We start from the raw sequence: 22,350 nt of genomic DNA, 5'->3' as shown, positions 1-22,350 counted from the left end.
TAACCCCATCCTTTGTTCAACCCTGAGGACTTCCTCCCCAAAATACCAACAGCAAAATTCCTACTGAGAACCTCTTGTGTATAGGCTCAGATTTACTTGATACTCCAAATTTAAACAGAACTTAACAACCTTTTATTCTTCTGTGGTTGTTGACTGTTATCTTCCATGAAGAAGTAATTCACAGTATGACTCAAAGAAAATTTTATTGAAAATTGCGAGCTTGGAAATAAGCAAAAATGCTTTTGTAAGTCAATAATGCAAGGAGGATAACATAACAACTTACAAATAGAATATAAACACCATCTAGAAGTAGGGTTACATATGTTATCACAGTAGATAAGACTCAGAGAATTGTGCCCCAAACATAGGAGAATTTATCCTGTTCTTGAAGAATTTCAAAGATTCGCCAGCTTTTCACAACATTCTTTAGCAGCACATTTTAATATTTACCTCTGTCACCAGCGTCGTAAAACACCCCGTTAAAAACCTACCTACGGCAGCTTAATAGGCACAGTGCTTAGTGTAATTTTGCCAAAATGAGGTTGGTGAAAATAGAAACATGTGCCTCCCGAGTATAATCCAGAAGAAAAAATTCCCCAAACCTGCCCCTCCTTAATCCCAGCCCACACCCCGAACTATCTATGAAAACATTTTTAAACATAAAAAAATTAAAATGATGGAGAAAGTTAGACAAATCCCTAGATGTTTGTGAAAAAGATACTACTGGAACAGAAGGCCTTGTATTCCTCATAAAGCCGGGTTGAGCCGATGGAGAAAGGAGCTTCCTTAGAACACCACAACCAGGAGCCAAGATAATTACAATAGAAACACTTTATTTCAAATCCTGAAAAGAGTTATACTTGATCTTCTTGTTAGCAGGGGCTGTGCAGACAGCAACATTTACTGTGACATGTAAGGGCAGATAACAGCCGATTTGAAAGGGGATTGTGTAAATCTAGTTAAACAGCAACTTTAGAAGATTATTTTCAATTACTGAGATAACATCATGGCTCTCAGAAAAAAAAAAAGGAAAGGTTCGTTCTTTACAGCACATACAGTGTACAAAATCTAACAAAACTGCCTGCTTTCAAGCAATAACATCAGCCAGCCGCTAATATGCCTTCCCTCCACTTTACCCTCCTTCTTTAAGTCATTTTCAATTATTTCTAGCACTTACTCAACTCTGTGAACAAAAAGTCATTTTCAACCTGAGAAACAGCTTCAAAAAACCAAACCCTTGCAAATAATTACTAAAGACTTTAGATTTTCAAGTGCCGAATACACATAACATGGGAGACCTCCAAACTGGGGCTGGGGTCATGCAGCGAAAATGCACCTGTCTGTGGCCGGTAAAATGGCATTTGCCTCTCCTGCCAGAATGTTTAACTGAGACCATCTGGGCCCCAGTCCCCAGTCACTGCACCTTAATACATAGGAGGACACACGTATTCATACACTGACCAAAAGACAAGCTACACCTCTCAAGCCACATGAGATAACCTTGTCACCTGAAATCCCTAGTTGTCATACCTTCAACACGGCTCGCATAGAGGATGTCAGTGATGTATTTAGAAAGAAGAAAAGAAAACCTAAATAAGCAACAAAGAACCTAATGTAAAGGAGAAACATCATACTAGGAAGCAGACAGCCCTGTCCCTTTCTGGCTCTGTCATTTACAAGTTACATGACCTTTCCAAAGCCTCATCTCCTCTGCTTATTCTCAGTGCTCCAGCCACTTCACACCACTCTCCCTGGGTACACGGCACTCTTCTCTGTCTCTGTGTCTCAGCTTTAGATGACCTTGCCTACTTGGAGAACCTCTCCGAAGCCTCATTCTCATTCGCACAAATGGTACCCTCAGTTCCCTCATCTGAATGAATAGCACCTTGCTATGGGAACCTTGAACACCATCTGCGGCCAAACGCTGACCACACAGCATTATCTGTGCCTGTCTGCCCACTTCCTCGACACTGTCTCTTCTCCTCGAGGGCAGAAAGCATCTCATCTTTGAACATTCAGAACTACCAAACATTGAGAAGCTCTCAGTGTATGCCTGTGAAATAAAAGATGGATCGATGAAGGGATGAATAACAAACTGCCTCAAATTTCATCACCTTTAAAACAGGTTGCCTGAAACAAAGCCTGGGTGGCTTAGTCAGTTCAATGTCCACCTTCGGCTCAGGTCATGGTCCCAGCATCCTGGGATCGAGCCCCGCATCGGGGTCTTGCTCAGTGTGGAGCCTGCTTCTCTCTCTCCCTCTGCCTCTCCTGCTGCTGTGGGAGCGCGCACACTCTCTCTCTCACTCAAATAAATAAATAAAACACTTTAATAAATAAATAAATAAAAACACTTTAATAAATAAATAAATAAATAAACAGGGATGATAATAGTTACTCAGTTCATTAAGAACTTATGATGATCACAAGATGAACTGGTGCTTTACAATTTGGTAGGTGTGGTACAACTATAGTGATTATGATAAAGATGATAATATTGGGACGCCTGGGTGGCTCAGTGGGTTAAGCCGCTGCCTTCGGCTCGGGTCATGATCCCAGAGTCCTGGGATCGAGTCCCGCATGGTCTCCTTGCTCGGCAGGGAGCCTGCTTCTCTCTCTACCTCTGCCTGCCTGTGTGCTCTCTCTCTCTCTCCTTCTCTCTGACAAATAAATTAAAAAAAAAAAAATTAAAAAAAAAAAGATGATAATATTAAGAAGCCATAATGTAGAAATACAGTATGAGGGCTTCACATACAGCAAAAAATAAAATTATTATCCATATATACCATGTACCTAGGCTCGACCCAATTTTGATTATTTTTTCAGAAAGAGATACTAAAAAGTTAGCAAAAAGGACACTTTACTGTCCAAAAACTCTTCTTACGAACTAAAACCAAGTATCAGAACTCAGAGAATCACTTTGCATATGGTTCTCCCTCTATTAATGATGCACATTTGTCCTCATGGACGTGTGGGCAGAGGCAGATTCTGCTCTGTGATGTAAACTGGAAACCACTTGTTCCACCCCCATGCTGCCATCTCAAAACATTTTATAGGCAAAACTGCACTTCTCTGGAAGAACAGGTCCATGATGCACCAGAGGGTCGGGGCATCATTTTAAAGAGAAAAAGAGAACTGAGGGATTTTGAAATGGAGCAACAGCCAGATAAGGAGCTCATATTTCAGCCATAGGTAACTTAGGATTGTATGTTAAACATTTCTCTTCAAACACTGCTGTTCTTTCTAACCAAAATACTCTCTTATCATAGAGAAAGAATGCTCGCATTTAATCAAGACCACTACTGTGACAATAATAAATTCTAAAGCAGTTTCATGAGCTGGAAGAAGCCCAGTATCTATCCTACCCATGCGCTCAGTCCAGAGTACTGTTTCTTCTTAGGCCCTAGGACAATGCGGCATTATCCCTGGAATAGCTCAATTGCAGAAAGACCAGCTTTGGTACACTGAAGTCTAAAAACTACTTAATGTCCATGTCATGATTATTCTAAGGTGACAGATTACTGTAAAATTACGTTTAAGTCCCAATGTTCCCATTATGTAAAAGACCTAAACAGATTAGACCCAGACAAAGTCAAGCTCTGGCCAGTCCAAATCCTGCAAGACAGTTAAATTAATCTCATCATCAGCTCAAAAGTTAGGAACTGAGAGTTCTCACTATAAGGACAAAAACGCTGTCCCAGCTGCAAGTTATCATAAGCTACTTGGCCATCATCTGCCCAGCTACAGCTGTGGCCAACTCTGTTCACCCAAAGAGATTCACACTCTCGGGGTGCCAAAATGAGTGTCTCTCTTTAAAAAAAAAAAAAAAAAAATGCCCAATTGAAAATAACTCTCTAATCTGCATCCTTTCAATAGAACTGAAGTGCACTTCACCAACACAGAGCACGGGCATCTTGAATTAGCAGAGAACTATTTTTAACACATGAAGGATAAGATATGAAATTAGTTTCATGGGGAATGAGAACCTTGGAGATTATTTACTTTGCCTTAATTACTTTGACTCACCATTAATTTAGCTTTCCTAGGGTACTAAATATTTCACGCTAAGATTTTGAGACTAAAGAAACTTGAGCACAGATTTGGAGCTTTGGAAGCCCGCTTCACCATCCTCAGCACTGAGGCACAGATGCCCCCGTTGGGCACCGAAGTCCATTCACGTCACGCTGCTCAATGACATTTTCAGTTGCCGTTTCTGTATTGTTTTAACCCTGGGACTCGAAGCTCTGCCCCAACTATACAGGGAGTCAAACCTTATTCAGCTTCTGTTTAACTCCTCAGCCAATAACATCACTAGGGCTCACAGCTACTCTCGCGACTGCCAAATAGGGCGAGTAGCAAATGCCTCGAGCCAAAGAGAAAAGTTTAGACTGCACCCTTAAAAGTTTTAATGATTAGTGCAATTGGGCAACGGAGTCAATTCCCAGTAAAGGAGACCAAGGAGACATGAGAGCAGATATTCTGTAATGGGTTCATTACAGCCTCAGTGGGGAAGAAAGCACTTGGTTCCCACTAAAGCACCTACAGAGAGCAGGGTCTGCTGTGGACAGCTGGGTATTTGCCAAGGCTCTGTACTCTCCCCCCGGCTCTTAATCAGTTGTCCACTGGCAGACACCACAAACGGGCAAGGCAGGGCAGCCAGCAGGAACCCAAGGACAGCAATGCACTTGTTGCCAGATGCAAAACAAGACTCACTAGGACCACTCAATCTGTCAGAGCCCTCCAGCTCCACCTGGCACTGGGCAGCTTAGAGAGGGGGAGGGTAGTGAGAGGCTGGGAGAGCGGGAGCTCTCCTTTTGGCCCCTGCCCACAAACAAGTCTTCCTTATTCTAACTGGCAGAAGCACCGACCCCACGTTACATAATTCCATTCCTGTGAGGTTAAGCTATCACTTTTCTCCACTAAACACGCTACACCCTAACAGTTTCTTTTTTTTTTTTTTAAGATTTTTGTTTTTATTATTTACTTGAGAGAGAGAGGAAGAGAGAGAGAGAAAGCATGAGAAGGGGGAGGGTCAGAGGGAGAGGCAGACTCCTCGCTGAGTAGGAAGCCCGATGTGGGACTCCATCCTGGGACTCCAGGATCACGACCTGAGCTGAAAGCAGTCTCTTAACCAACTGAGCCACCCAGACACCCCCAGTTTCTTTTTTAATAGAAATGAATTTTTGCTCTTTATTTGTAAGTTGCCGTTTTTTCTTTTTCTTCTTGATTAGGACACTGTTTGACTTCATTGAGGCATATCTGTCTAGTATTCTCAACACAAAAACAGAGCAGCCAAGTTCACACATCTCCAAAACTCCACTATTTCTCTACTTTGTAATAAAATTCTGTCATGAAAATAGGCTTCCATGATAAACATTTCTAATTTAACAATGATTTCTACTTCTTTAGCATATTTGTAGCTTTGGAACATGCTCACATATCCCACACACTTTATCTTACTTATTTTTACCATTTGGCCTCTTTCTTCATGTCTCAAGCTCATGGGAGTCCCTACCTGCAGCCTCCACGGTTAGCCTGCTCCCTCTGTCACTATTGATCCAACTTCCTTGTTTTCTAGGTCACAGACCTCATTTGGGCCATTTGCACTTTGGGCTCGTTTTTCCCATTTACAATTTTAAGGTGAATCTCTCCAATGCCATCTTAATTTTAATACTAGACACGATACTCCTTCTTTCGTATCATCAGTTAAAATAAAACAAAGCAAGTTGTTACCAATAATTTTTATCTGAGACAGAAGGAACATCATAGAGCAAAATGTGGTGAGAGAAAGGCTTCATAATTCTTGCTTCTTCCACATACTAACTGTGCAGTGGACTAGTTAATCTTTCTGAGTTTCTGTTTCCTCTTGCTGTTGACATAAAAAAGGTCATTATGGGGATTAGACAGGATGGCATCTACCACTGTGCCAAAAATACTCAAAAGACATTCTCCATAACCCTGAGATTTTCTACTATGTTTCCAGTCAAATGCTCCTCTCATTCACATTAATAAAGGCCATCCTGGCAAATAGCATCTCTCTGTCATTGGTTCCCTGAAAGTGTATAATCCATGAGCTTTCCCATTCATTTCCCCAAAAGGATGACCAAGGTCCTGCCATCCCAGAGGTCACGAATTTCTAAGTTAGCTTTTACTACCAAATCCAAGTGTAAGAATTTCAGAAGTACAATAGTTGAAAGTGCAAACTAAACGCATGAGTGGCCCTCATCTCCCAGCACTTCCAATTAGGTTTGGCTGGTCTTTATGACTTGCATCGGAATGAGGACATAGACAATACAGAGTGACTGCAGGGCACATGCCAATGGGAACATACAGGTTGGCATTCCAGGCACCCAGTCTGTTCCTGAGCCGTCATCCACCAAACAGCAGGTGTGCAGATCTACCCAAATTGGAAGCAATCAGAATAATGTCATTCCCCTGGTCACATTACCCAAGATGGTCCAAGTAGAAGCAGCCTAGGATTTCAGTTTAATGATTGACAGAGGCTCTCTTTTTCTGGATAATGAGCCCGTAGAGCTGTGGCGATTTTGTTACCATGAGGATCATGAAAAAGAATATTATAAAGAAATAAATCCTAAATCCTGATTAAATCATGTCTGAAGCTCCTTCCCACTGGATTTCTCAATATACTCTTACTGTTTAGTTTTAATTCTTATTATTACTTCATCCTGGGATTTGTATTAATTGCATGAAAAGTAGCCAATAAGAGCATTCCGTCATTAGAAAGATAACATATATTTACTGAAATGGACAGGTGTCCACCACACACTATTAGAAAAGCATAGCAGGTTACAGAATATCACATGTACAGAATATCTGTACATGATGTGTGTGAGTAGACATACACACACACACACACTCACACACACACATATATAAAGAGAAAGAAAGAGACAGAAACAGAGGGCTATACTTGGAAAAAAATTCATGAAAATATCAGTAATGGCTAACTCTAGTATTTCTGAGGAATTTTACTTTCCTTTTTGTATTCTTCCAGAATGTATGCCCTTGTACAACGACATGCATTTTTGTGGAATAGAAAAATTAAGCTTTAAAAAAAAAAAAGCTGGCTGTTTACTGATTCTGTTTGTCTTTAGTGTAAAATAAATGGACAGCTTTGCCTCAGATCCCTCTCCAAACTTAAGTGGTCTAGGGAAAAAGATCAAAGTCAGGCAGGCACTCAAAATATTATTTCATTATAAAATTCTATGATGAAGCAATGAAACCACTCTAAGATCTGAATTTGTACATGCTGAAAAGGAAACACAGCCAGAGGTGCCCAAGTGTCTTTCTAGAAGGCTGGAAGTAATATTAATCAAAATGAGACATCTTGTAGAAGATGAGCACTTCTTATTCAAAGAGAGAAGCTGCGGGGAGAGCACCACGCTCGGCTGCCGCAGGAAGAGCCTTGCATGGAGGCCAGTTAAAAGCTACATGGGGTGGGGGGGGGGCCTTGTCGGGGTGCTCTTGGGCTGGGTAGAGTAGAGGGCTTACCTCTTGACTGCTGCTGGATATTCACACTCTTTTCTCAGCAGGAGCCTTCTTTCAGTTACTTTTAGATCTCCAAAGGTCACAGTTTCCAAAACAACAACAGCAGAAAACTAGATTCTCTGTGACCTCTTTCAGTTCTAAAATTAAAATACAACCAAACATATTCCAGAAATGGTGGTGGGGGAGGGAATTATTTGAATGGGATAGAAACATCTGCGTGTTGGCAGACTCCGGCTAGAAGTAACAGCTCTAAGAGTGCTGTTAGAAAGAGTGCTGGGTTAGGAAAATCTACCAGGCAAACAGAAACCAGAAGCCAAAAAAATCTTGATTTGTTGATGGGTGGATTTTTACTACAGTTTGAAAGATTTTTGACTTTCAAGTCTCAAAAGCCTGGCTTCTAAAATCAGTTAATTAAGGTGAATGTCTCTCTAATAGGAATCCTGTAGGTACAAGGTAACTGCAAAAACACTAGGATGGTTTGTTTTATAAGTTCATCTTCAGTTGTTATAGGTTTCTTTTTACAATAAATTGCTACATTGTACCTACATTATACTTCATGATAATGCCGTTGTTCACAGCCAGCCACAGCTTGATTCTGGGAGAGTCACAATACTCCAAGAAAGAAACGAATCAAAAACAAACACCACCCCATAAAACTGTTTATATTCCATATTTGTCTTTAGAATCAAATTAAAGTTGCATCTCCAAAAGGCACCCATCCCACTCAAAATTATGAGCATACACTAGATTATCCATTTGTCTCTCCCGTGTCTCATTCTAATTCATCTCTCCTTGAAGGACTGTTGGCAGCCTGCAATCTTAAAGGGTATCAGAATGAGAAAGGAGACAATAGGTAGTTCTCAAACCTTGGTTCCAGAAAGAACCCCTGCGGGTCCCTCTCTAGTCTATTTGCATCTGCACTTTGACATGGGCTTCAGTATCTGTACTTTTAACAAGCAGTCTACCAGATCCAAATAGGAGATGGATTACTCTTTGGGAAATAGCAATGTAAAAAAGCCATTGAAACAGATAATCAAACTTGCTTACAGAACCCCATCCTGGATCATTTTCCTCTTCTCCAAATCTATGGTCTCTATTCTTATCCCTTGCCTGGGAAGCCACCACCACCCTCTGTCTCCAACTTGACCACTATTTCCCAGTCTGCTGCCCTGCTCCTGCTCTTGTCTTCTCCAACCCTTTCTCCAGAAACTTGCCAGAAATATCTTATATACTACAAGTCACACATCGTTCCGCTTAAAACTCTTCAATAATAACTGCTTAATGGGGATGGGGTTTCCATTTGGGGCGATGAAAATGTTTCAGAACAGATACCGATGGTGGTCAGACAACATCATGAATGTATTAAATATCGCTGAATTATTCAATTCAAAATGGTTCCTGTTATGTGAATTTCATCTCCATTTGGAAAAAGCAAAACCAAAAAAAAAGGCAAACCTTTCAATGATTTCTTACTGCAGTTAAGATAAAATCCAAAGTGCTCGACATGGCCTGGTAGGTCTGGCGTGAGCAGGCCCTGAGCCACCTCTCAGCAGCCTCATTCCCAGGTACTGCCACTCACTCTCTGCACTCCACCCACCCTTGCTGTCTTTGAACGGCTACGCCACCCAAGCTCTATCTCACGTGTGGACTTCACAAATGGGACTCCCCATTTGTAGGGCATTGGGGATTGGACTTCCCAATCATTCTTCAGATCTTATAAATTATTTTCCCACTATGAACCTTCTCTGAGTATTTCATCCTTTCTATACCCTTTCAGAGAAACCTGTTCTTTTCCAAGTTCTTATCAAGAGTTCCAATAACAGGAATATTTGGGGGTTACTTAATACCCTTTCCAGTAAACTGTGGGCTCCTAGAAGGACAGGAACAGTGATTCATTTTTGTTCACTGATATATTTCAAGCCCTGGCATGAACTTGGCACAATAAACGCCTATCCATTGGGCACAAGGAATACGTATAGCATGCTTTCCTCCAAAAACATCAAATCTCTACTACAGAATGAGTATCAAGCTAGGTTGCAGTAGTATGTGAGGTTTAAAATACATCATCCAACATTATTTGTTTAATAACTAAATGAGAAAAATCACGAACCACTTAGGGCCAACTCAATACCATACAGCACACCAACCAACACACAAAAACAACTTCTCTCACTTCTACAGAGCCTGCTCTGCGCTTCTTGATAGAATCAAGTCCCTACTGCCCAAGACAATTCCTTTTAAAACCTCTCTTGTCATGCCATTGCACATTACTGAGCAATGAGGAAAGAAACAGGGACTGACTCTATCTTTGCAGAAAGATGCAACTGAGGTGAGTAAAAGTCCAGGATTTAGAAGGATGTCATGGGAAACCGTTAGCTGCTCTCACGTAGGCACCACTTCTCAGAGTAAAAGTGTATGAAGTACTACTAGGGAAAAAGGACCGGAACCCAGCCAGTTCTGAGAGGTGATGGGAAAAGGGGCATAGAGGAGAAACTCACCTATGAGCAGGCACAATTGGTGTTTTGTTACTAAACAAACTGTTCTTTAGAGATTATAGGTGAGCAAGTGATTTATTTTTACCAGTCTTGCTCCTGTATTAACTAGAACCCTAATTTGTCCATGAGGCTGAAGTATGTCTCAATTAGTTGCCTTCAAAGCTTATGCCCATTTAAAATAAGCTTATTTCTTTTCCATTGTCCGCTGGCCCAGAGCCGCCTAATCTACAGTTCTGCCCAGCACTCACCACTTCTGATCATTATGGAGAGCAGACGCAAGCAAGGAGCCTTACAGGCAGCTTCCAAAGAGATCCATCTGTTCATAACCGTGTGTGCTGGCCCACAAAACACTCTCCAGCCCTGTGTCCACCGCAAGGACAGTAGAACACCAGGACCTGAACACATCCATAGCCCATGCTGCAGGCTACTTTTCAATATTGAAATTCTTCTTTAGCTAAAGCTTTGGGTTTTCCCAGGCCCTCGTCCAACAGGACGTGGTTTGCACGGCTGTCCATTTAAAGAGCATCCCCACGTGTGCTGCAGTGCCTAAAGGTACTGTTCCTGGCCTCAGAATTGAGGGCCACCTACAACTGCATTGTTTGTGTGACCTTTTGGACATCTCAGTCAGAGAAGCTTGAAAGCTTTTTCGTTGCTCCAGCTCCCAGCTCTCTGTCTCAGTTGGGGACCCCCTGGAGAAAAGACAAAGCTGCCTGATACACCCAACTATGGGACCCATATGGTAAGAACCAGCAAGACTGCTCTCCAATGGGGTGTGGCGGGGGGAGACACTGCGTGGTCACTGCACTGTCCTAACACCTTCCCTAAGCATACGAAGTTTCTCTTTCATGTCCCTTCCTTAATGTAGCATGTGGCCATCATGGTGGCTCCCAACTTTGCTTCCGGGGACAGGGCTTCTAAATGTGCTTTATACTGGAAGATTCTACTGTGTTCTCTTCCCGTCTTACAAAAGCATTCTTAGTCGCACTGTTACCATTGTTTTTGGAACAGAACCACATACTTCCATGAGAGACGAGCTGGAGGAGCTGGTAACACAAATAAACAGCACATCCCTGTGCAGAAAAGTGAAGCGGCAGCAAAGCCAAATCCTAATATAGCAGACAGATGTCCCAGACACCAAAGCACATTCCGGAGCACGCCACGAGACCGATATGTGAACATGGGCATAAGGGTATTACACATGGAGATGAGGTCAGAAAGAACTGTTAGCAGAAAACAATAGGGAAGGTTAGTAAGAGAGGGGCCTAAGGACAGAATTACAAAGACACTAGGGGTAACTGTCAAAATCCCAAATATATCAAAGGGAAATATATCAGACACTAGGGGAAACTGTCAAAACCCCACATATATCAGACAAAGGGAAGTCAGTGTTGGAAAACCAGAGACTGGGAGTGGCTGAGTAACTGGTCAAGGAACTGAGAATCTGGGTGGGAGAGGTGAGGTTACAAATGCAGGTGCTTTCTACCCGGACTGGAGCTAGCGAGATTTTTCCAGTGGAAGAAGCCGGAGCGACAGAAGAAGAAACCCTCGTCAGATTTATATCAATGTCTGTGCTTTGAGAAACTGCAGAACACCTAACTAGGAAAACAGAAATCTCTCCAAGTATTTTTTTACAAGGGAAATTTAATATAGAGAATTGGTTACTCAGGTGATGGTGGAGCAGACTGCCTAGCAGGATAATGAGGTAACCCGAAGACCAGCAAGAGTAGGAATCTGCCACCTCCCCAGGGCTGAAGAGACAATAGCAAGAGGTTATGTGTCTGGAGTCCATGGGCCAAGGTCACTTGTGAGCGGCTAGAACCAGAGCCAGTCTGTCAAGCATGAGTGGTGCTATGGCAGGAGGGATTCCCACTGCCAGGGATGCCGGGGAAAGAAAAAAATAGCCTGAGGGCGCCTGGGTGGCTCAGTGGATTAAGCCGCTGCCTTCAGCTCGGCTCGGGTCATGAGGTCATGATCTCAGGGTCCTGGGATCGAGCCCCGCGTCGGGCTCTCTGCTCCGTGGGGAGCCTGCTTCCTCCTCTCTCTCTGCCTGCCTCTCTGCCTACTTGTGATCTCTCTCTCTGTCAAATAAATAAATAAAATCTAAAAAAAAAAAAAAAATAGCCTGGCTTTGCCCTTCTCCCTTCCCTCTCTTACCAGTGTCTCCCACAGGCTAAACACAGTGAACCAGCTAACTCAGAAATCCGGGAGAGCAGCCTGAAGGGGTGCGTCCCCTCCAACACAGCGAGGAAGAGGGGAGGGCAGGGAATGCTGGAAGGAAAGGACAGAAACTCTGGTACAAGGAAGATGAGTTACAGTAAGTCTTGATAAGCAAGCTTCGTTTGCAACAGATATACTTTTAAAAGGTTTGCTTATGGCCATGTAATGGTGCCAATAATAAAGTGGTCACGCGGTAATAAAGTGGAAGATATACCATGGCTTACTAACCTTCCTGCCAGGTTAGGCGACCCCTGAAGCCACTCTCCAGAATCCCAGAGTTAGAAGGGGGAAAGGGAATTTACTCTCTATTGCCCTTTCTTCAGTTACCAGTAAGCCTGGACTGGTCTAAACAAGCGAATTTTTTTCAAAATTTTCATATGAAAAAGACTCTTACTTTTAAAAGTAAAAAATATTGTAAGTATTGAATAGAAGGAAACTTTGCGTGCACATGTGTGTGTGTACACCCAGATGATTACAAGTAAAACTGGGGAAATGTGAACAAGATTGATGGATTGTAACAACCAATCTCCTGGTTATAATATTGTGCTATAGGTCTGCAAGAATACTATCACTGGGGAGAAAAGGTAGAGTGTACACAGAATCTTTCTATGTTATTTCTCAAATTCCATATGAATCTAGAATGATCTCCAAAGAAAAAGTTTAATTAAAAATATCATAAATACTGGGGCGCCTGGGTGGCTCAGTGGTTTAGGCCGCTGCCTTCGGCTCGGGTCATGATCTCAGGGTCCTGGGATCGAGTCCCGCATCAGGCTCTCTGCTCGACAGGGAGCCTGCTTCCCTCTCTCTCTCGACTGCCTTTCTGCCTACTTGTGATCTCTCTCTGTCAAAATAAATAAGTAAAATCTTTAAAAAAAAAAAAAAGAAAAAAAATCATAAATACGTGCATAATACTCCCCGTTAATAAGGCTGCATCCCTTCCATTGTGTTTCACCCATGGTGTCTCCAGTATTTCCACTGTCATCATCTGTTCTGTTAAGCAAGGCCCAGGAAGCTCTCTGCTGACCCGTTCTACTTCTTACAATTCAGTCTCCTCCTTGCCACTGGCTCAGTGCTACTTTTGCAGAAATATGATGGTGTCAGGTTGCTCTTGTTTGATTATTCAGCCTTTGCATTTCTGACTACAGACAGAGCCAGAGTGTGAGTATTTATATATGGGACAATTAGAAGGCTGCCTAATCTTATTTCATATCATCTAACAAGCTTTAACCTGTTCATTTCATGATTAAGCATTTAATTCAAAACAGCTCTCTCAGCGGATTTATTCTTTCCTTCTCCCACCTTCTGCACCCTTTGATCTCCTTCGGGAGCTGGTGGCCTAAGAACAGGCAGGAGAAATTGCAAAGAAAAGCCTGGCATTTTGACAGAGCAAGAGAAAAGAACCAGCCCCCCCTCCACCCCCACTCATTCACTTAGCTAAAACACAGGCTATCAGAGAAGCAGGGAAAACAATAGACATAAGTACACACTAGGTCTTCCAGAAACTGATGGTAGATGAAAATCACCTCTTAGTCTATAGCTTGGGGGAAAATCACTGTTCATCACAAAATGGACATGCGTCGCAGGCATTTCTGCAACTCTTCTGTTCTATATAACTCCACAAATCCTTCCTATAAAATATAACTTTCTTCCTTTAATGATCTAGTAGTGAATTATTTATATTCTTCAATTTATCTTCCTGTCTTCTTTTATTTATTCCCAGACTTGTGCTACTTAAGTCTAGAAAGGCTGACCAAGGTTATAGACAAAGCACAGGAGTCTCCAAAGGGTGTCAAGCCTAATGCCCAGAGTAGGGCCATGGTGCACAGCAGAGCAATGAAATCTCTTTCTTGGAATGGCAGCCAGCTAAAGGGACCACACACTGCCAGCCTCCATGTCATGACAGCTTTCCAGCAAAATCCATTTTGTGTCCCCACAGTTACTAATTTCGCTTTGGTGGGCATCATTGCTTGCCTGGGCACTGCCACCTCCCAGTGATCTCCATGCTCCTGACTCTCCCTCTGTCAATCCACTCGCCAGACACCTGCCAGCATAACCCTCCCAAGATGCAAATCAAAAAGGATGATGTCCACGTCTTAATCCATCAGTAGCCCTCTAGCACATGAAGCACAGGTTATCTAGACATGGCTGTTGCGGCAGATTCACCAGGGAATTTGGGGACATAGTGCAGAACGTGTACCAGAGGGTCCAAGATGCAAGATGCTAGTGTGTCACCTCCCAGCTTCCTTCTGTCATTGGTTTAGGTCCACTCCTGAAGCCACTAACTTCACTGCCCTACCAAGCTGCCCTACATGCGGGAGAGAAAACCTTCAGGCAGAGAACAGAGGTGCTTACAGAAAAATTCTGCAGACATATATTGGAGCAGTGGGCATTTGGGCAAACAAGTATGAAAGTGACCATGTCTGCTCCCACAGGCCATGTCCCTGAAGTTTCTGATTCAGTAGATCTGGGGTAGAACCCAGGGATCAGCAGCATAGCAAATGTTTCATGGGATTGTGTTGAACAAACAGATTGTAAGAACATTGACTAATATCATTAAGCTTTTCAAAAGCTTTTCATTGTCTGTCTGCTGTTCTGTTCTCCACACCTACTGACCCTCCTTCACAGTCACCTTTAAACCAAACCAAATTTGTGCACTATCCTGCAAATAGCATTATCTCTTCCATGAGCAGGAACTGTGCCTTAAGAATCTTTATCATTCCCAGGGCCAAACACTGTACCATTCACATAGTAAATGTTCAATAAATTATTTTTAAAGAAATAATCGTAAAAGTAAATAGTATACTATTTAAGTATTCCCTGAACAAAAGTATCTTCCCTATGCGTCAAAACAGTAGGTACAATTCTACTAGTGAAATTAAACAAATATATATTGAGCACCTAATGTATGCAAGAGACTCAGGAATCCCTCCAGAAAAGTACTATAACCTTTTTTCAGTACATACCTTAACATCTTTTCTTCCCCCTAAAGTGGGGTCTTTTAATAGAGATGGGCAAACAGGGAACATGATTCAATTCCCCCCCCTTTGGATGTGGTACCTCCCTCTCCCCAACCTGGTATGGCCCCAGGTGCGACATAGAAAGGTGTTTTTCAAAGACATGGCAGGGCTAACTCGCCACTTTCACAGAAAAGGGGAACACAGGAAAGCAATCTGTTGGAGCTTTGCTGATATGAAACTACTAATGAATCCCTACAGGGGAGATAACCAGCAAGGTAGTGGTGGAAAAGTGCAGGATGTTTAGGACTAACTGGAAGCATGTCAAACTTAACCTACCTTGTGGTTTTGCCAGAGCTGTCCGTAAAGACACTGTTACTCTCCACCTACTTCCAAAGATGGAACAGGACAAAGAAGAAAGGTCCAAAGATGGAACAGGACAAAGAAGAAAGGTTTATTTCAATGTCACTGAACTCTTGGGATTATGACTTCTTTCAAGGACGCCAAATTTGGTTCCTGGGATCTAGTGGTAACTTTGGGCTCTACCCCTTAAATTGCAAAAGAGCTGCTGTGGTTTTTAAGCTACTATAAAGGTGCTCTCTTGCAAATGAGACCAAAGCAGAGGTCTGGCCACTTGTCGTCACTAAAGACCTCATCCATGGCTTTTTTCCCCACTGTTTGGGACATTAACCACAGTCCCTTGGCCACATTCCAGTCTGGATAATTACATTGGGGCTAGCAAACTTCACCCTCCAGCTCCAACTAAATAAAGTATTCCTTTGGACTAGCTGCCATAACCTTTGTTCTGCTGCTGTGGGCTATTAAAGAGCTATTCTGTACTTAAGATGGCTGTATTTGTGAAAAATCAATACCCCTGGTATAACTTCCTGCACTGACAAGAAGATATTCCACAATAGCTCACTGGCTAAGTTATTTTTTTAATATAATACCAGAAACAATTAGAAAACCAGAGTAATTTCTTCTCTATCTTCTCAACTTTTACAATTCACATAGATACAGACTGAAATGTTTGCAACATTATATCAAGAAGGAGGGCAGATGTATATTCCACAAAATACACACTGAATGTCTACCACATGCTAGGCTCTGTTGTAGCTACTGGGTATTGTTATAGAAGCCATGGGTTATGTTCTCAGCATAATTTGAGAATTTTCTGAAGGGAATAATTCAATTTAGTTCTTCCTGTGCTACTGTATTTCTGAAAATCTGGATATATCCACTTTACTTAATATATCAGCATTAGCATGCACAGGGCTCCCAATAAAAACACTATTTCCATCCACTCTTGAAAGTGTCTAACAGGGCTGGGGCACTTGGGTGGCTCAGTTAGTTAAGGGCCCACCTCTTGATTTTGGCTCAGGTCATGATCTCAGGGTACTGAGATTGAGCCTGGTGTTGGGCTCTGCACTGGGCATGGAGCTTGCTTGGGATTCTCTTCCCCCACTCCCCTTCCCCCACCTTGCTCTCACTGTCCTCCACCAAAAAAAGATCTACAGGACCTTAAACTCAATGTGTATGTAGATATGTGTGTGGAAGGATATGTATGTCTAAGAATGAGAAAATATGCTTTCCTGGTTAGCTTGGAGGATAACAAATACTGCTTGGATATATATTTATTTATTTGCTTGTTTTTTTAGTAACCATCCTACTTGTGTGGGTGAGAGTTTACAGGTTATAAAAGCAGAAGCAGACATAAGGAAATTGAAAATGTAAATATCTCATTTAAAGCTTTTTTTACTGTATGGAAAAAAAGCATAAATTAAGTCTTTTAGTGTTCTATTATAAGGATGAAAACAACAGAAGGGGAAAAAAGTAAGTATTGTGTGTTTGTACATTTACATACACACATATTATCCTGTACATGAAGATGGGAGAGTATCGTTAAATACCAAAATTCCAGTGAGCTAAATTATGGGTGAACAACAGAATATTTCACATCATTCCCTGCAAGGAGAAATAGTTCAGAAATAAAAAATAATAATAATAACAACCTTAAAATTCAGATTAATCCTACAGGATCCGAAACAAGTACTTGCCTGGACAAACTATAATCAGACAGTGGAAAATGGTTTAAAAAATCAGTGAAGTTCACTTGAAATCTGCCTAATTATTATTCTGTTTGAAAATCCTCCTAGCTAGAACAAGTTAATAGCAGGCTTCTAAAACTAGGTTAAACATGCTGTAAATCAATTTATTCCCCCCTACAAATCTGCTAAAGTGCATGCTTTTCTGGTGAAAATGGTTCTTTAATGTTACTTAATACTGTCACTTTATTGTTTCTCCAAGCAGTCCACTTCAAGTTTTTCTACCTAAGTTGTTAAAGTTAAATGCATATGTTTGACATAAGTAATAAACAGTGAAATACACATCATTTAAAATAGCATAAGGAACCTCAAAATGTATCACACAGGCAACACATTTCCTAAGTTTTAGAGGAAATGCTTAATAATGCATATGTGATCCAAGTTTGCCACCCAATAACTTATTCATTATCATTTTACTGAGGGAAGAAACAATCGGCACTACTACCATCTCACACAGATCAATGACCTGTCCTCCACCAACATGCTTCAGGTAGCACCTTTGGCAAGACAGCTTTGATAAAAGACTGAAATGAATTTTATGCAGAGAGACACAGTCTGTCCCATGTACTTTCAAGAGCCCAAATCACTACACCCACAGTATGTCTATCACATTGCAGACAGAAGACCAGAACAGGTGATTAATTAGCTGTACTGTTTAAACTCTCACCAGCATACAAGCTGACCAACACAATCTTCAATCTTATTCCTGTTTAAAATTCACACAGAGAATAATGGATCATTAAAGATTACACAAAGGTGGGGGCGCCTGGGTGGCTCAGTGGATTAAGCCACTGCCTTTGGCTCAGGTCATGATCTCAGGGTCCTAGGATCGAGCCCCGCATCCGGCTCTTTGCTCCGAAGGGAGCCTGCTTCCTCCTCTCTCTCTGCCTGCCTCTCTGCCTACTTGTGATCTCTCTCTCTGTCAAATAAATAAATAAAATCTTAAAAAAAAAAAAAAACTTAAAAAAAAAAAAAGATTACACAAAGGTGTAAACAATTAGCAAAGCAAGGACAGGGCTTCCCTATTTTGGAGAAAAAGGTGGGAGTCACAGTCCTCCCATCTGGACTTCCATAGATGGGAGGAAGAACACAGGATATACAATGCATCTAACACCAAAATCTAGCCTGATGTCAATACTAAATTTTTACGCCCAAGAATTCCTGTGTTTGCTAAGTATCTTTATCAGGACAAAAATCTTTTTTATATAAATTTTATGTAACTCAAGAACAAGAGTGATTCCAGGGAGGAAATGGAAAAAATTTCCAAGTGTGACCCAAGGGAAGACATTCTGGAGATGGCTTAGTCACCAGGGTCAAGTCACATCACTTCACTGTGCCTCAGTATCCCATAAAATGAAAGAGGCCACCACATGAATCTCTAATTCCCTGCTAAGAATAAAATCCAGCTATCTATTTAGGTATCATAGAGAACTCAAGTTTTTATAAAATCCTAAGAGCACCTGATGGCAGCAGAAAATGTGCTTACAGTGTTTAATGACTATAAAGGGAAGAGTGAGAAGGGTCTAAACAGTCCTCCCAATCTTGCATTTTTCAGTTTATACTAGGCTTAAGAGGGCAATTGGAATTAGATGCTTCACTTCATCCCACAATCACTATAATTCTTATTACAACAAAAATTTTAAATACTCTTTTTAAAAACATCCCCCAAAAGAAACAGCTTCACCTTACTCAAATGAAACTTAGCTCTGTCTCACTTGGAGGATTTCAATGCTTGAGCTACAGTATGGGTATCAGGATGTGGAAGCAGCTGTCACTGCTTTGTTTTTCATTCACAGTAGGTGGTTGCCAAGCAACAAAATACTATTGTCTGTTTCCATGATCTATTGGCCAATTCTACTCCTGGTAATGCTTTCTATGTTTAAAACAGGGCCACCTTTTGGACAAGAAGAAATGAGAAAAAATTTTAAGAATGACAATAACATATAAATAAATACACTGAGTGTACCACAAAATTATGTATATACATATACAGCTGTGTGTAGATATACATACATATATTTTGCATTTATGCATATGTATATGTGTGACTATATACACTGTTTTCCTACCTACCTCAAAACCTATCTAAATTTGAGAGGCCAAAAACTAGACTCTAAATCCCTTGAAGGCAAAGCAAGGCATGACTTAGGAATATGAAAACATAGTAAGAATTATTTTTTCAACAATAGCAATAATTTCCATTTTGCCACATGTATCAAATATGTCCCTTGAATCAAAGTCCTACAGTCAGGAAGCAATTCTGTCTACTTACATAAAAACAATAATAAATGGAAAGACTACTATCTACTTTAGAATTACCTAAATATATTTAACATGCTGTGTGACTTATCATGTGCTATCACTGTGTACAAAGATAATAATTGAAATAGAAAAATTCGGTTGCTATTTACACCCAAGAATCCTAAAACACATTCATTTTTAAAATAATTGAATTGTTCTCCCTGGAATAACCTCATGTGATTCTCACTTTGTTTTGATATGGGTCCATGGGGAATAACAGTCATGCTATGTTATTCTTGCATATTTCACTAGCTTGCAAATAAAATACACAGTGTACTCAATATAAAGTTGTCAACATTAACTTGCTTCAGTTGCTGTTTGTTTTGCACTGACAAGGCTTCTAAAGATAAGAATTACAATATTCTTAGATGTACAGACACAACATCAAAACAGCCTGAAGGAATTAAAGCCTGAAAATGCTAGAGGCAATCACGTTCTGAAATGAAGAAAAATCAGTATCATTTATGCATACATATATATTTCTGCAAAGGACCTAAATAACGCCAGAACAATCTTTGGATTTTATGCAATGCTCATCCGTCTTCTTTCACAATATTTCAAAAGCACTTTGCCTTAACTATTTAGTGCATCCCTCTAAAGGAACTTTTAAAATTCACTTTTTGAAATTCATTACCACTTGCACATCTATATATTACAACAAACTGGAATAAACAAAATCTATTACATGAATTGACATTATTACTATAAAGTCTCATATCAAAAGGACAGCACTAGCAAAACAGAAACAAAGTGTGCTAATAATGATCAAAATATTGTCCAAAACTACCCCTTTTCTGGGACAGAGCCTTCTTCAGCAGAACCCACGCGCCCCCCCAATACCCATCCGGGTTTCTCCTTCACATTCACCAGGTAAGTGACCCATTTTTTCTCCCTCCGCTTCCCAAGCTCGCCCACCTGTGTCCTTCCTTCTCACAAGGAACAAAATCCATCCCACTTTCTCCATCCTCTTCAGATCTCTTAGCCACCCATTACTTTCTCGGAACTACTGGACTCAAACCTGCAGCCCAGTTTGCCACGAACCTCTGCATACCCACTTGGAACCCTCATTCTTCTAGATGTGCTTTAAAAACCTCTACCACTGGAACGAATGCAGTATTAATAAAAGTAGGGTTGCAAGCCAATTTTTAAATTCGTTTTTTGTTTTGTTTTGTTTTGTTTTTTAATTACAGCAGTAGAATGTTGAGAGACAGAAAGGGAGAAAAGCAGGAGTGTATTTGGAGGAAAGAGGGTAGGTGAGTGCTACACACAGCGGTGTAGACGCAGGGACCCTACCCACCCGGATTCCCCACCTGTCGACCCCACTTCCCCCATGTGCGCGCCGCGGGAGGACAACCACAACACTCCAGAACCACCCCCCTCCGGGAAGGAGGCGGGGTTACGCCTTCAGCCAATCAGAACCCGCGAACTCCGGGTGTCCAACCTATGGGGTGGCCGTGGCCGTGCAGGGGGAGGACGTGGGGTGGTCGGGGAGGGGCCGCGTCCGTGGGAGGCGCGCACGTGTCGAGTCCAAGGAGGCAGGGAGGCGGCAAGGCGGCAGGCGTCCAGGACCTAAGGCGCGGGCTCTGCACCCTGGCAGCCACCGAGTCCAGCTGCCCAGTGCCTCCTCTGCCTCCTGCTTGGCGGGCCAGGACCGCTCCCGCCGAGAAAGACACGTCCAAGGTGTCTGAGTTCCCCGTGTTAGGGGACAGTCACAAATAACAACACTACCTAGCGCAGAGAAGGGGAGTAAAGTTTCCGGCCCGCACCAAAGCGGAGTCCGCCGAGACAGTGAGGACAAGGGATACAGGGCGGGAGGGTGACAATCGGAAAGGAAGAGGACAGCCGGAGGGCTGCGCGAGCAGGACGCCGTCCCGGGTGCTGTGCAGCGGGCGGCGGGCGGCTGGGTGCGCTGTCCAAGGTGCAGGGGAGGTGGGAAGCGCGCGACGGGCGCGGAGCCCGGAGCCACTACCGGCCAGCGGCGGCGGCGGGGAGAGCGGGGAACAGCAGTCTGGGGCGCCGGGCAAGCCCCGGCTCGTAAAAGTGACAGGGCTGAAGCTAGGATAGGGTGGACAAAGGCACGGGGGGCTGCGCGGAAGCCCCCAAGCTTCCACGCACCCCTCCCCACCAGCCTTACCTCTAGCTCCATTCCCCTCCCCCTCCCCGGAGCCCACTCCCCTCCAAGCCTCTGTCCCGGACCGTGGCGGGGGCGGGACCGGCTAACCCCGGCTCCGAGCTCGGACACCCCAGGGATGCTGCGGGCCCTAGGGCTGCTTGCTTACCTGGAGCTGCGGTACCGGGAGCGGGGGCAGCCCGCCGCGCGGAGCCGGGAGCCGGGCGCTGGGCGCGGCGCGGCTCCTCCTCGCGTCGGCGTCCTCCTTCTCGGCTTCTCCCAGACTCCGTCCCGGGCACTGAGCTGCAAGACGCGTCCAGGCTGCAGCTGCGGTTCCCAGTGCTGCCTCCGCCGCCGCTGCCGCAGACAGAGGACGCCCCGTGGCGACTGGAAGGAAGCCTGTGTGAGTAGCGGCGCCCGGGAGAGTGGGATCTGCTGGAGACTCCACAGCTCGGGGCGCGCGGGCGTGCGCACGCGCGCCTGCGAGTGTGAGTGTGAGAGTGTGTGTGTGTGTGTGTGTGTGTGTGTGTGTGTGCGCGCGCGCGCGCGCGCCCACGGGGTGGAGGAGTCGCGAGGGGAGGGGGAGAGAGGCCAAGAGATGCTCGTAGGGACCGAGGCAAAATTCTTTGCCCCCGGAAATCCGTAAAGCCAGAGAAGGAGGA

General features: G+C 43.1%; 1 protein-coding gene across 2 annotated transcripts in view; it reads right to left on the bottom strand.

Moving 5' to 3' along the window:
- Positions 1–22,130, bottom strand: part of ENOX1 (ecto-NOX disulfide-thiol exchanger 1) — a 581,569-nt gene extending 559,439 nt beyond the window's left edge. For both annotated transcript variants that reach the window (XM_046028124.1, XM_046028126.1), the window contains exon 1: positions 21,858–22,130. The gene's annotated coding sequence lies outside the window, so the exon portion shown is untranslated. The remainder of the gene's footprint in view (positions 1–21,857) is intronic.
- Between the last annotated feature and the right edge of the window lie 220 nt (positions 22,131–22,350).

Source organism: Meles meles, chromosome 14 (assembly GCF_922984935.1).
Source record: "Meles meles chromosome 14, mMelMel3.1 paternal haplotype, whole genome shotgun sequence".
NCBI lineage: Eukaryota > Metazoa > Chordata > Mammalia > Carnivora > Mustelidae > Meles > Meles meles.
This window is presented reverse-complemented; position numbering and strand designations above follow the sequence as displayed.